The following is an 11,482-nucleotide window of genomic DNA, read 5'->3' on the forward strand; positions in this document are numbered from 1 at the left end:
CTTCCTGCGGTCAGGTTCAGTGTCAACACATGCTGCTGCAGGCTCCCTCAGAGGCATGAGTGGCGTCACAGCAGGCCTCGGGCACCTTTCCAAAATCTACCAAGGTCATCCTCTGTCCCTGCCTGTGCCCAGCATTGCTGGGCTGCTGAGCTACAGCTGGGAGGACACTCCAGACATCCCCCACAACATCCAAAGTGGCAGTGCTCGCACAATGCACTGGGCAACTGAGGGGCACACAGAAAAATTGGGGGGAACCACAGAGACCTAATCTGCCAGGGGAGAACTGGGGTTGGCATCCTTGTGGGGATAGACTGGCAGCACAGTGGAGAGCACAGGGAAAAGAGAAGCAGTGATGTCTGGAAGACCACAAACATGAGCCAAGGAAGGACTGAGGAGCAGAGGGAAGGAGGACAGCACCCCAGGGACGTCTGAGGTGTTTATACACAGGTGCTAATGTTACAGGGAGGCAAGGAAGGCAGGAACTCTCCTCTTCCCATCCCTACCTGGTGAAAAAGTGATGTTCCCGGTGACCCAACATGGGCAGCAACTGCACGGGCCTTCTTCCTTGCAAGCACAGCCAAACAGAGCTTCCTCATCCCCACCTGGCTCCCTGCTTGTTGAACTCTCATACATGATCCTCCTCCAACTCTCAATCTGGGCTGGTCCTGGCACAGTGTTTCCCCTCTGGGGGCCTGGCCAGATCTTAAAGGGGGGCCATGAGTCACGGTGCTTTTGTTGCGTCCAGCACAGATGTGGAGATGCCAATGCTTGGGGGAGGCCGTGGCTTCACTGCACTCATAGGAAGTACGAGCACTGGGCTGGCAACCATTGGTCTCTTCGGCTGCCTCACACTGATCCTCCAGCGCCAGGAGCTGCTCTGAGTGGGAAAGGAGGTGATGCAAAAGGATGGGAGGGAGACATGCTGGGGAAGGACAGCTTATCCCTTGCAGCCATGCTGCTGCCAGCTGCCACTGAGGAAGGGAAAGGGCTTGACAAATCCAGACAGAATAGGATTTAACAAAACAAGACCAGAAAGAACACAGGTGGTGATGCTCCAAGGCAGAGCTGAAGGTGATCTGCACTGCTGAGGAGAGCAGTATAAGCCATCACTGTTGGAGAAGGCATTGGATGCTATAACCCACAGTCTAAGTGCTAACACATCAGCACAGGGAACCACAAATTGCTGGTTTTTAGAAACATAAACAAAAAAAATTTCTTACTGTCTGGATTATAAATCACACCACAGATCAACCATGCAAGAGAGACATCACTTGGTTCTTCAAATGAGAGACTTGACCATTGAGAATAACCAGTAATAACCAGTCACAGCCAGCTAAGAAAGATTATTTTATTTTGATAAGGTTTTATTTTTAATCTTGGAATTAATGTCTTCTCCAAAGGTACAGTGCTCTTTGAAAAATCATATTTTCTTTCATGGAAATACTTGTTATGTAAATTTTTTGACCAGTCACAGAACTTGAGTAGAAACCTTCCCAAAGTCAGTGGTTATAGAGGTGACAGTGGGGGCTACAAGAGCTCCATCACCAGCAGAAACAATACAGCATATAACCAGCATGTACTCCATCAGTCATACGAGGCCAGTATTTATTGAAGGAGAAAGCCACTGACCACAGCTTCATGTGAAGACACAGACAACATCACAGCTGAAAAGATTTTGTTGCTGTATATTTTTAAAGAAATTACTCCAGGCTTCCCAGTGTGCAACTTAAAATGCTATGAAAGGACCCAAGTTCATCCAAGCTTAACTCCAGTATTGTGGGGTGCCTTAGACTGAACTGTTGACTCTCTGAAGGCACAGGGTAACTGCTAAGACCTGTGGATTCTCCAGCAGCACGTGATTGATCTCTACCTGTGATGGAGCTTTCCTGGAAAGTGGAATGAACTGGTTGAATGAGGCCATGTGAGGGCTACAATAACAGTCTTCAAAGCGTGACTAGGAAGTGGAGGTCTCTGTTAGTAACTGTGTGCTGACCTTGCCTTGCCTGGCCAGTAGAGCTTCATAGTCCAGAACTGGTTTGAGCTGGATATCTTCTTTTAACATACCTGGAATGTGCTACAAAGTTGCACAAGTGTCTTCTCCAGAGCTGCTCTGCCCTCATAGGGCTGCAAGAGCTGTTGGGGGTGGGCCCCAAGAGGAAGCCACAAAAGCCAGACCACAGCACTACACTGGAGAAGACTGTGTCACCTCATTGGTGTGACAAAGCTTCCCACAATTGGCTGGACGTGCCTTTTGGCTTCCACAGCCAGGAGGTAAAAGGGCAAAGGGAAGGAGTGTCACTGTGTTTGCCTGGATGACAAAAACCCAATGATTTTATCCAGTGACGTTTGTTAACCTTGACAGAATTGAGTACAGGGAGCTGGCTCTGACCTCACAAAACCCCCCAACAAACCCTTCCCAAGTGTTTTTCTATGATACAACTCTGTTGTGGAAGGTACAACTAGCAAGCCCCTCCTCTCCCCCCCCCCCCCCCCCCATTAATTTCACCGCCTTTAATGTTATCCTTTCTCCCTGCAAAGGTCTGCAGACAGAAAGGGGTCTCCACTGCAGGCTGTGCTGCTCCCCTGCCAGCCAAATGCACAGGGAGCTTTTTCTTTGCTCCCGTGCCTGGTGAGACCACTCTCTTAACCTGCAAATACTGGTGGGGGAAGTGGTAATTGTTCCTCCTAGAGGTAATTGGCACTTGGCAGGATCTTACTCATCTTTGTGGTGACAGGGGCTGGCTTTCTAGGCTCTTGCACCAGCAAAGCAGGCTGCAGGGCTGTGGCTTTCCACCCTGCAAACATTTAGAAGCCTCTTACCCAGGGGTGCAGCTGTCTTCACTCCTGGAGCCTGCCCTGCCAAAGCGTTTACTCGTGCTGGGTGAATGCTGGCCTCTTCACACTTTGCCAAGCAAAGCAGGTCTGACCTCAGGGAGTTAAACACTCAAACTGGCTCACAGATGAGTGTGTCTGCTCTGCTTTGTGGATCTTTTCAGCAGGTGGAGTAGAAAGGAAGGTGAACAGATGTGACTGCACCCCTGTAATGTTTGCTGTTATATGCACATGCTGCCAAAGGCTATAGGAAAACCCCAAGGGTATGGAAAGGCTTCCCAGCCCTCTGGATATTACACCAGCTAATGCCACTATGGGTGCTACATTCCCCACGTAGGAGCTCATCCACCTGGGGAACTTGGGAAGCATCCTTCTCCAAAGCCCTATCCTTCTCTTCTCCCTCACCTCTCTATCTTCCTTGCTCCAAGGGATTATTTTCCCTAAATGCTGGGGCCTGATCCTAGGAGCAAACAGCAGCCAGCAGTAGGGTGTAAGGGAGAGTTCTGCCATTAGTGAGCAGCCCTGTCTCTCCCTTTGACTCCTGCTGTACCTATCCCCCTTGTGCCATTCACTGCAAGCAGCTGATTCCCCTTTTCTCCCCTCTACAGCTCTTCCTGGTCTTCTCCACTTCCCACATATGCCTTGCCTGTCTGGCAACAGTTGCCCTCGATGTAGCGACACAGCATTTCCAAAACCATCGGCCTCAGCAGGTAGCTGTGGGAGCTGGTGGCTGCGTTGCACAGTGGGAGCGCTGGCTGCACACCAACCCATCCTGGAGCAGTTGGCTTGGCCGGCAGCTGCGTCCCTGCTCTGCTACCACTGCTGCAATAGCCCAATTAGTAGCTCAGGTGTTGCCACAGTCTTTGGCTGCAGCCCAAGAGCTAATGATGGAGCAGGTGGCAGATGTGAGGATTGCAGAAGCCTGGCTAGAAATGAGGGGAGCACATTTGAACCAGCTTGTTAAGACCAGTCTTTGCAGACCAGCTGGGATGATGGGTTTTGCAAGGTGTGTTCTTGCTTTGCAGAAATCTCCAAAACAACCTTCAATCTCTGAAGGATGTTGCAGCTGCATTTGGCTCTGCCACCCCTCCCAGGATGTCCAAAATTATTTTGGGATTACAGCAGTGACCATAGCTGTGGTCACTGGTTTACAGCAGGAGGAAAACTCATTAAACCCCAAAGGTGTTTAATCAGAAGCAAAGTGGCAACAAGGCATTTACATGTCACTCATGTTGGTGCAACATGATGATAGAGGGGAACAAATGTCATTGTCTGATGAAAGAAGCTCTGTATTATGAAATTCCTGCACTGTGTGTCTACCACAAGTGTCCTGAGGCACTTGGGAATTACTGATCCCAAAGCTGAGGAGAGGAGAGGAGAGGAGAGGAGAGGAGAGGAGAGGAGAGGAGAGGAGAGGAGAGGAGAGGAGAGGAGAGGAGAGGAGAGGAGAGGAGAGGAGAGGAGAGGAGAGGAGAGGAGAGGAGAGGTGGAAACTGTCTAGAAGTGTACAGGCGGTGCAGTAAAGAATGTGCAACTTGGCATGCAGCAAGAGCTTGAGGAGCTTTCTCCAAGCAGGTTGAAGAACTGGTTAAAAAGAGGCTTAGAGCTATGACCAAAGAAGCTGTTGATGCAGTTTGACTCCTGCTGTGCTTACAGAAGCAGGAGTTTGTACCTTCTTTGTAGGCAAACAGGATTATGTCAAACTACCTAATGCCATCATTCAGTTCTCTTACTAATGGAAACATTGAGTATGGGCTAATTGCTCGAGCCAAAAAGGGAGGCAGGTTTTTATGATCACCATGCTGTGTTACCCTACAAGTACACACTGCTCCTTTCAGAGCTCTGCATAAAGCAGGAGTATAGATCCAGCTCTGCTTGCTTATGCTTGAGGAGTCAGGATACATGGATCATCTGAATCTTCTCCATCCCAAGCTCCTGTCTTTGCTGTCCTTCCCCAGGGCCTGTTTCCACATCTGCTCCACTCAGTATCAGAGCTGACTTCTGTGGGAGTATTACGGCCCTTGGGTGTCAGGCCCTCAGTGGGTTGCAAAGAAAAGGAGTGTAAAAGTCTGCTCTTGGGTCTGCATTTGTTATATTGATGCTTCTTTCCCCCAATGGCTCCAAAAACACCCACTGCTGCTGAAACACAGCCCCATCTTGAAAAGAGCTGTGTGACAGTGGGTATCACGGCAGCCATTTTGTACTAATAACAATAATTTTGTACTAATACCATGTCGTGGTAGGGAAGACAGAAATGACTAATTAAAATGTTGCAGAGATAGTCAAGTCATGAGAGCATTACTCAAGTGCAATTTAGCTGGGAAGCTGCAATTCACAGCTCTGCTATTACAAAAATACCACAGGGCTTAATTGGACACATTGTTGTCAAGGTATCAGGGTAGCATCCTGCCTGAACACAGCTCCAGGCTACCCACCATCCAGACTAGGCATCGGGTCAGAGCCTTCCACTGCTGGCTCCCAAGTGGTTGGTGCAAACTTCAACAACTCCAACAAGTATAGTTTTTTCTGCCCTAATACCAGGCAGGCCTAAGGTATCAGCTTGCAAACAAACTCATAGTTCAGAGTGGCATCCTTAAGATTAGGGGATAACAATATCATTAGTGGGAAGTCTAGCCAAGCAAATGAGATGGAGGGAGGGGAAAGCAAAGGGTAACACAAAGAGACAGAGCAGCCTTCCAACAGGCCAGAGAAAGGAGGCAGGAAGGACCTGGGTATGAAGAGGACAACAGCTCCCATACCTGGCACATTTCTCTCCTGCTGTTGCTGTCTTGGAAGAGATGAGCTTGGCTTCTTCTGGAAATGCCTAGTGAGCAATTACCACAAATACCTTCCCTGATACATTCTGTGACACTGTGAATCTAAATGACATATGTTACAGGAGAGAAAAAGTGATCTTGCATGGGCTCAACAAGGCATCTCACCTCTGTGGAAAAGACCTTCCCTGAAAGGCTAATGTGGGTCCAGGCCTGCACAAGAGGCAGCAGAAGCAGCCAGCCTTTGGGAAAGGGCTGTTTTGATCCCGAGGGGCCTGGTCCAAAGGAAGAGAAAGATGAGGACACATCCTAGCATCTCAGTGCCCTGCAACCAGTGACAACAGCGTTGAGCTTTTACTGCCCCAGACTGGGAGATCAGAGGTGCAGTCTGCTCTGGGCCAGAGAAAATCACTTGTGTGAGGAAACACAGATGAGATCTTCCGTCTAGCTGACCTGCACATGGTGCCCCTGCAAAAGTCTGCTCTGCTCTCTCAGCTCCTCGTGCTGACTGCCAACAGGGATGTCACACTCACCAGAGACACCTCCTTTTCCATATGTTATAAATGCCCAGTTTTGCCTCAGCTTGGCCAGCAGCAGCTCCTCAAACTTCCTGCCAAGGCTGACTGTTACTTACCACCTCTTCTCAGTGAGGCACAATGGCAAGGCCCGGCCTAAGCACAGTGTGTGCCCAGGGTCTCAGTTGGTGCCAGTGGGATGCAGGGGGAGAACGAACCTCAACTCATTTACAGGCTAGCAGCCTTGCAGCGGGTCCAGCTGAATGATGCAGAGCCAGGGAGGACATAGAGTAGGACTTACTCACTGTTCTGGGATGTCAGTCCTAATGGAAAACAGCAGTGAACAGTTAGAATATGCCATAAATATTTACTAGCTAAGGCATCCATTTCCCCAACAGTTGTTAGAAGTCCTTAGATGCTTGAAATTTCAGGATTGGACTCCATCTTCTGTTCCAGACTTAGGAGAACCCAAGCACCATCCCAGCACCATCCTAGCGGGTCCAGGTCATGCCTCCTGTGCAGCAGGTGACTGCATGGCTGCCAAACCAGCCCCAGATCTGCCGAGCCCCCAGGCAACACAGTCACCTCCCCGTGTGAAGTATGGTTGTTTTGTGGATGTGGAAATAGCCCAGGAAGGGCCGCATTGTTCTTCCCACTGACAGGGGCTGCTGAGAAATGTCAAGGTTTCCCTTAGCTCTGGGAGAAGCTAGCCCAGTCTCAACCTGTCTTTCAGTGGTTGGCCCTCCACATGCAAACTCTGGGGTCCAGCAGCGCGTTCCTTCTCAGCCTGCACAGCACAGGCACGTGGCTGGCGCTAAGGAGACACACTTTAAATAACCACACTACAGTGACTCATGCCTTACCCAAGGCAGTCTGGCTGCTGGCATATAAAGCATGAAAGCCGGTGATCTTTGAAAGAAGAGAGGTTCCTACAGTGAGCAGACATATGGCTCAGTTCCTGGCCAGAAGGTGGGAGGGTTTCTAAATGAGATAGGCTGGGAAGCTGAAGCTTGCAGGTGTAGAGCAGTGGCCTCCCCAGCGCTGCCCAGCTCTGTCCTCCTGACCTGCTGCCACATGCGCAGCCCCTTGTCTCTGGAATTTCCCTGAGCTAGCAGTTTTCCAAGCTGAGGAGACTTGATGGGGGTAGGGAAAAAACATGCGGGAGCAGCGCCTGAGCCTAGCGTGGCTGACATGGAGGGATGTGGAATGCTCTTTTGCCCTTTGCAACATTTGTCCTGTAGCACCAAGGTGGCAGAAGAGGATAGGCAGTTCTGGTGGACCCTCATCTTTCCCTCTAGCATTTCAATCATCCTCCATTTCCCCAACCCCCAACAGTTCCAGAACTGCCCTTCCCACCCTGCCTCCTTCTCAAAACTCTCCCCATCCCCTCAGCCCCCTTCTCACACCAGCTCCCCTCAGCACTGTCCCATCCTTCATTGCCTGTCCCTTTCCTCCTCCCCGGACCTATCCTCCCATACCTCCTGTGCTTCTTTTCCAGCTCCCCTCCCTGGAAAGCTTCTCTACAATCCCTGTTCTCTGCTTCTCTCTGCCATCTCTGCACCCCTCCTTCCTTGTCTGCTGCCTGAGGCCATATCTTCCCCTCTGGCAAACAGTCACCCCTCAGGACCTACTGTGGTGTTTCCCACAGACCTCCTCACAGCTGCCAACCCTTTCTCACAGCTGTTTCCTCCAGAAGCACCACAGTGGCTTGGCAGGCTGGACCAGCTTTCTGCTAGCAGCCAATACGGAGGCCAGCCTTCATCTTGGGTTGCATCCTGCTCTCCCTCGCCTCCTCTCCAGACTGTGGCTGTGGCTGGGTTGCCCTTGACAGCCACACGTGCTGCCTTCCCCAACCCACAGGCTGTTTTCAGGGCCTGGACACCCTGGAGCTGCTCATCGGCTTTGGCAGGGTAGCGTAAATGTCACGTCCCTGCCTGTTCCCAGCCTGATGCCTGTTCCCGGCCTGAAGCGATGCCCGCGTGTCTCCCATTATGTAAGGCGTAATGTGGATGGGAGCTGGAAGGCCTCGGGCTGGCTTGTGCACCAAGAATGACAGCTGCAAAAATGAGAGGGGAACTATTTTTAAACCTTTCCCTGCCCTCCTTCTCCAGCTCTTTTCCCCACAGCCTCAGCCAGGCTGTGTGGATGGCTAGCCCATGGGGGCAACTGGTCCTGCTGGGTTCTGCTGAACAGGTCCTGAGCAGTTCCTTGTACTGCCAGAGGTACATGCAGCACCTCAGCACAGGGCTGGTGGTACCCAGAGGACGTGTCCTCTTCCAGCCCTCCTTGGCCATCAACAGTGCCCCGACATTCTCTCCTTCACCTCTCAGAGCCCTGCTTGTCGGCAAGGACCATCAGTGTTCCTTTCTTTCCCTCAGCCTCTCTCTGTAACTTTAGAAAGGTCATTCCCTTCTCCTTGAGCCACAGGGTTATCACAGTTCCTTGGAGAAGAGCAGAAGGGATCTAGACAGCAGAAAACCTACCTTCTACTGCAGAAACATGATACCCCAGCACCACCCTGTCCCTCAGAGTGAGGGCAAGAGACAGATGGTCTGGAGCAAGGGCCTGCATAATTGTCCCATCTCCCACTGAGTGTTGTTGGCACAGGGACCAGTAGAGAAGAGGCAAGGTGGGTGAGGAGCTGTCTAAGAAAGGGGCTCTCACAGTCACAGGGAGAGTTGTCAAAACCAGCAGTGTTTTGCCCCAGAATGCTGTAAACAAGACACCCCTCAAGTCGGAGCATTGGAAGAAGGTATGCAGAGGGTGGACACTGCCCATGTGCCGCCAATTTGGCTCTGAATAAAGACTCAGTTCAAGGATTTGCCCATCAAAGAGCTGTCTGGAGAGACCAGCAAGTGTGAGGTACCTCTTTACTTGGCATTGCAGATGCTGCTTTAGACACCCCTCCTCAGGAAAGACGGAGTTGGCCTGTAGGAGGTACAGAGCAGGCTTGTGAGTGGCCATTTTGAGTGTGGAGCTTGTTTAATCTAAAACAGGAGAATTTGAGAGGGGACGGTATCCATGTATCAAAAAGATATGCTAGGACAAATGTCTAATTTGTTCTCTTAGAAGATCATCTGGATCATAAATACATTTAGAATTAAAATTAGAAAGAAGTTCCTAGCCAGCCATGGTATAAACTTCTGTGACAGCCTGTCAGGCTGGAAGGTGGGCAGAAGAAGCCTAATTTGGTAAGAGACTCAGCAGGCTGGTAGTCACTGCATGGTAGAAGAGGAGGGAGCCCAGAATAAGCCATACACAGCTCTGAAATGAACCTTGCAATCATGTCCCCAAACTGGTCCCCAGAGGGATTGGTACAGAGCTGAAACTGCAGTGTATTGCATCCTCTGTAAGCTGGTTACATACCATTAATGTTGTGCTTCAGGGTCATCCCAGATCTTTAAAGAGGCGAGAAAGAGGTCACCTCTTTTCCTTCTGGGTTTTTAGGAAATTAATTTCCTTCGTTTCTGTAACCTCTCTGGCCACAGTAGCCACGGGGATGGGGTGAGGCAGGGAAGAGAATAGGGTGACTCCTGCTACTCTTAGTCCTGCTTTGGGTGTGCTGGTTTGCCTCACTCACAGGCTCAGGACAAAGCCAGCTGTAGGGCTAGGGAAGCATTTCCCTCAGGCCTGGTGTGCTGTGGCAACCTGGGGAGCTTGAGGTGTCGTTCATGATGGCAGGGAATGCCCTTCTGGGACTCCTTGGCTGCATTTCCCCTGTTGCAGGAGCTTGGGGAACACTTTTGCTCTCTCCCACTCACTCCAGCTGCTGCTCGCATCCTTAGGTTTCTGTGGACCTTGGCAACGGGAAGGGAGAGGTTGCCTTTAGTCAGTCAGGACATTCCCTGGGTAGTCCCGAAGTGTCTTGACTCAGGCAGGCCCAAAAGAGTCCAAAGCCTCAGCCCTATGTTTCAGCGCATCACGGAGCCCATACTGTCACGACAAGACCCTCAGCCTTTGCCACCCGCTATTTTTGCCTGCCCATTGTCCCAACTCAGTGCTGGGGCTGCAGGGCACACCGGCCCTGACGCGAGAGCCTCCGTGAGGGCTGCGGGGAGTCAGCTCGGAGGACTGCGGAAAGCTGTCGGAGCCCGGCAGGTACCGTAGCAGGAAGCTGAGGCTGCTCCTTACCCTGCTGAGCTCCAACCGAGCGCTGCCGGCCCGGCTGTGCCGGGAGCCCCGGCGACCGCCGGGCCCTGGGGCGGGCGGGGCCCGGACGGGGCGGTGCGCGCTGCGGCAGCGCCACCTCGCGGCGCCACGGGACGGCGCGGCTCGGCCGCCATTTGCGGCGCCGCGGGGCCGTGAGGGGAGGGCGGGCGCTCCCTGCCCGCGCCCCCAGACCGTGTCACACCACGGGATCGGCCCTGCTGTACGACTGCCGTCTTAGGACTTGATGAAGCCAGCCTTTCCTTCAGGATAAAGATTTATCCCAATTTATCCCTGGCTGCAAACAGCGTGCAGAAACAGAACACCGGAGCAACCATGGCTTGATGGACTGAGGCAGTATGCGAACTTAAGAGATGAGATTACTTCTCCTCACATGATGTATTTTACATTTTACACCCTATAAAGCTCTAGGAACAAATTAGCAATCATCATGACAAAATAAATGCACCAGCAGACAACGAAGGCTGAAGCAGCAGCTGCTTGGAAGCCACGCACGTCGTTTTCCAGCACAGGTAGGTTGAGCAGCACCGAGGCACAGGCACAGGGTGTGGCCACAGCACCAAGCCTGGGGCAGGGGAGCCCTACTGCCGCCTCACTGCCGCCGTGGAACACGCACATGGATCTGGCTCAAAGCCTTGCTACTCCAGCCTTCACCCGGGGGTGGGGCGGGTGCTGGGCCTGCTCTTGCAAGCGGGAAGCATATTTCGGGAATAAAGCATACAGGAACCAGTTTTGATCATAGAAATTGTGATCAGGGACAGACAGAGGGATAAGGTATGTGAACTCACCTCTTGCAACATCTGGAATACTGCCAGTAACTTTCCACTCCACCTCCCAAGCCAGCCTCTTTCACCTCTTCTCCTTTCCTTATGGGAGGAAGGCTAGTCCCATAATTACTATTTTGCAATTCTTTCTTAGGGACACCTCACCCACTTAAGCACAAGTCTATCATAGCTATACCATCAGCTTCTGGCTTTACTCTCATTGTCAGTTTGCTCTCCATTTCCTCAGAAGCCTAAGACACTGAAGAAACATGTCAATTTTCCCAATGGTCATGTCCAGCCAACAACCACAGCCAAGAGCAAGCAGAAAGCCCCAAGGCGCTTGGCAGATGCAGCTCTTGCACATTTCTCAACCACCGCATTCCATTGCTGCTACGGAGTGCTACAGACCCAAGTGGAGACAGATCCTTTC

The 11,482-nt window shown here is 51.6% G+C and overlaps 1 long non-coding RNA gene across 1 annotated transcript; it reads right to left on the reverse strand.

The window, feature by feature from the left end:
- Positions 1-1,665: 1,665 nt before the first annotated feature.
- Positions 1,666-2,422, reverse strand: LOC128808221 (uncharacterized). Its single transcript, XR_008437408.1, has 2 exons — positions 1,994-2,422; positions 1,666-1,886 (listed from the first exon to the last, which is right to left on the reverse strand). It is a non-coding gene; the product is annotated as an uncharacterized LOC128808221 (long non-coding RNA).
- Positions 2,423-11,482: the final 9,060 nt, after the last annotated feature.

Source organism: Vidua macroura, chromosome 5 (genome assembly GCF_024509145.1).
Source record: "Vidua macroura isolate BioBank_ID:100142 chromosome 5, ASM2450914v1, whole genome shotgun sequence".
NCBI classification, from domain to species: Eukaryota; Metazoa; Chordata; class Aves; order Passeriformes; family Viduidae; genus Vidua; species Vidua macroura.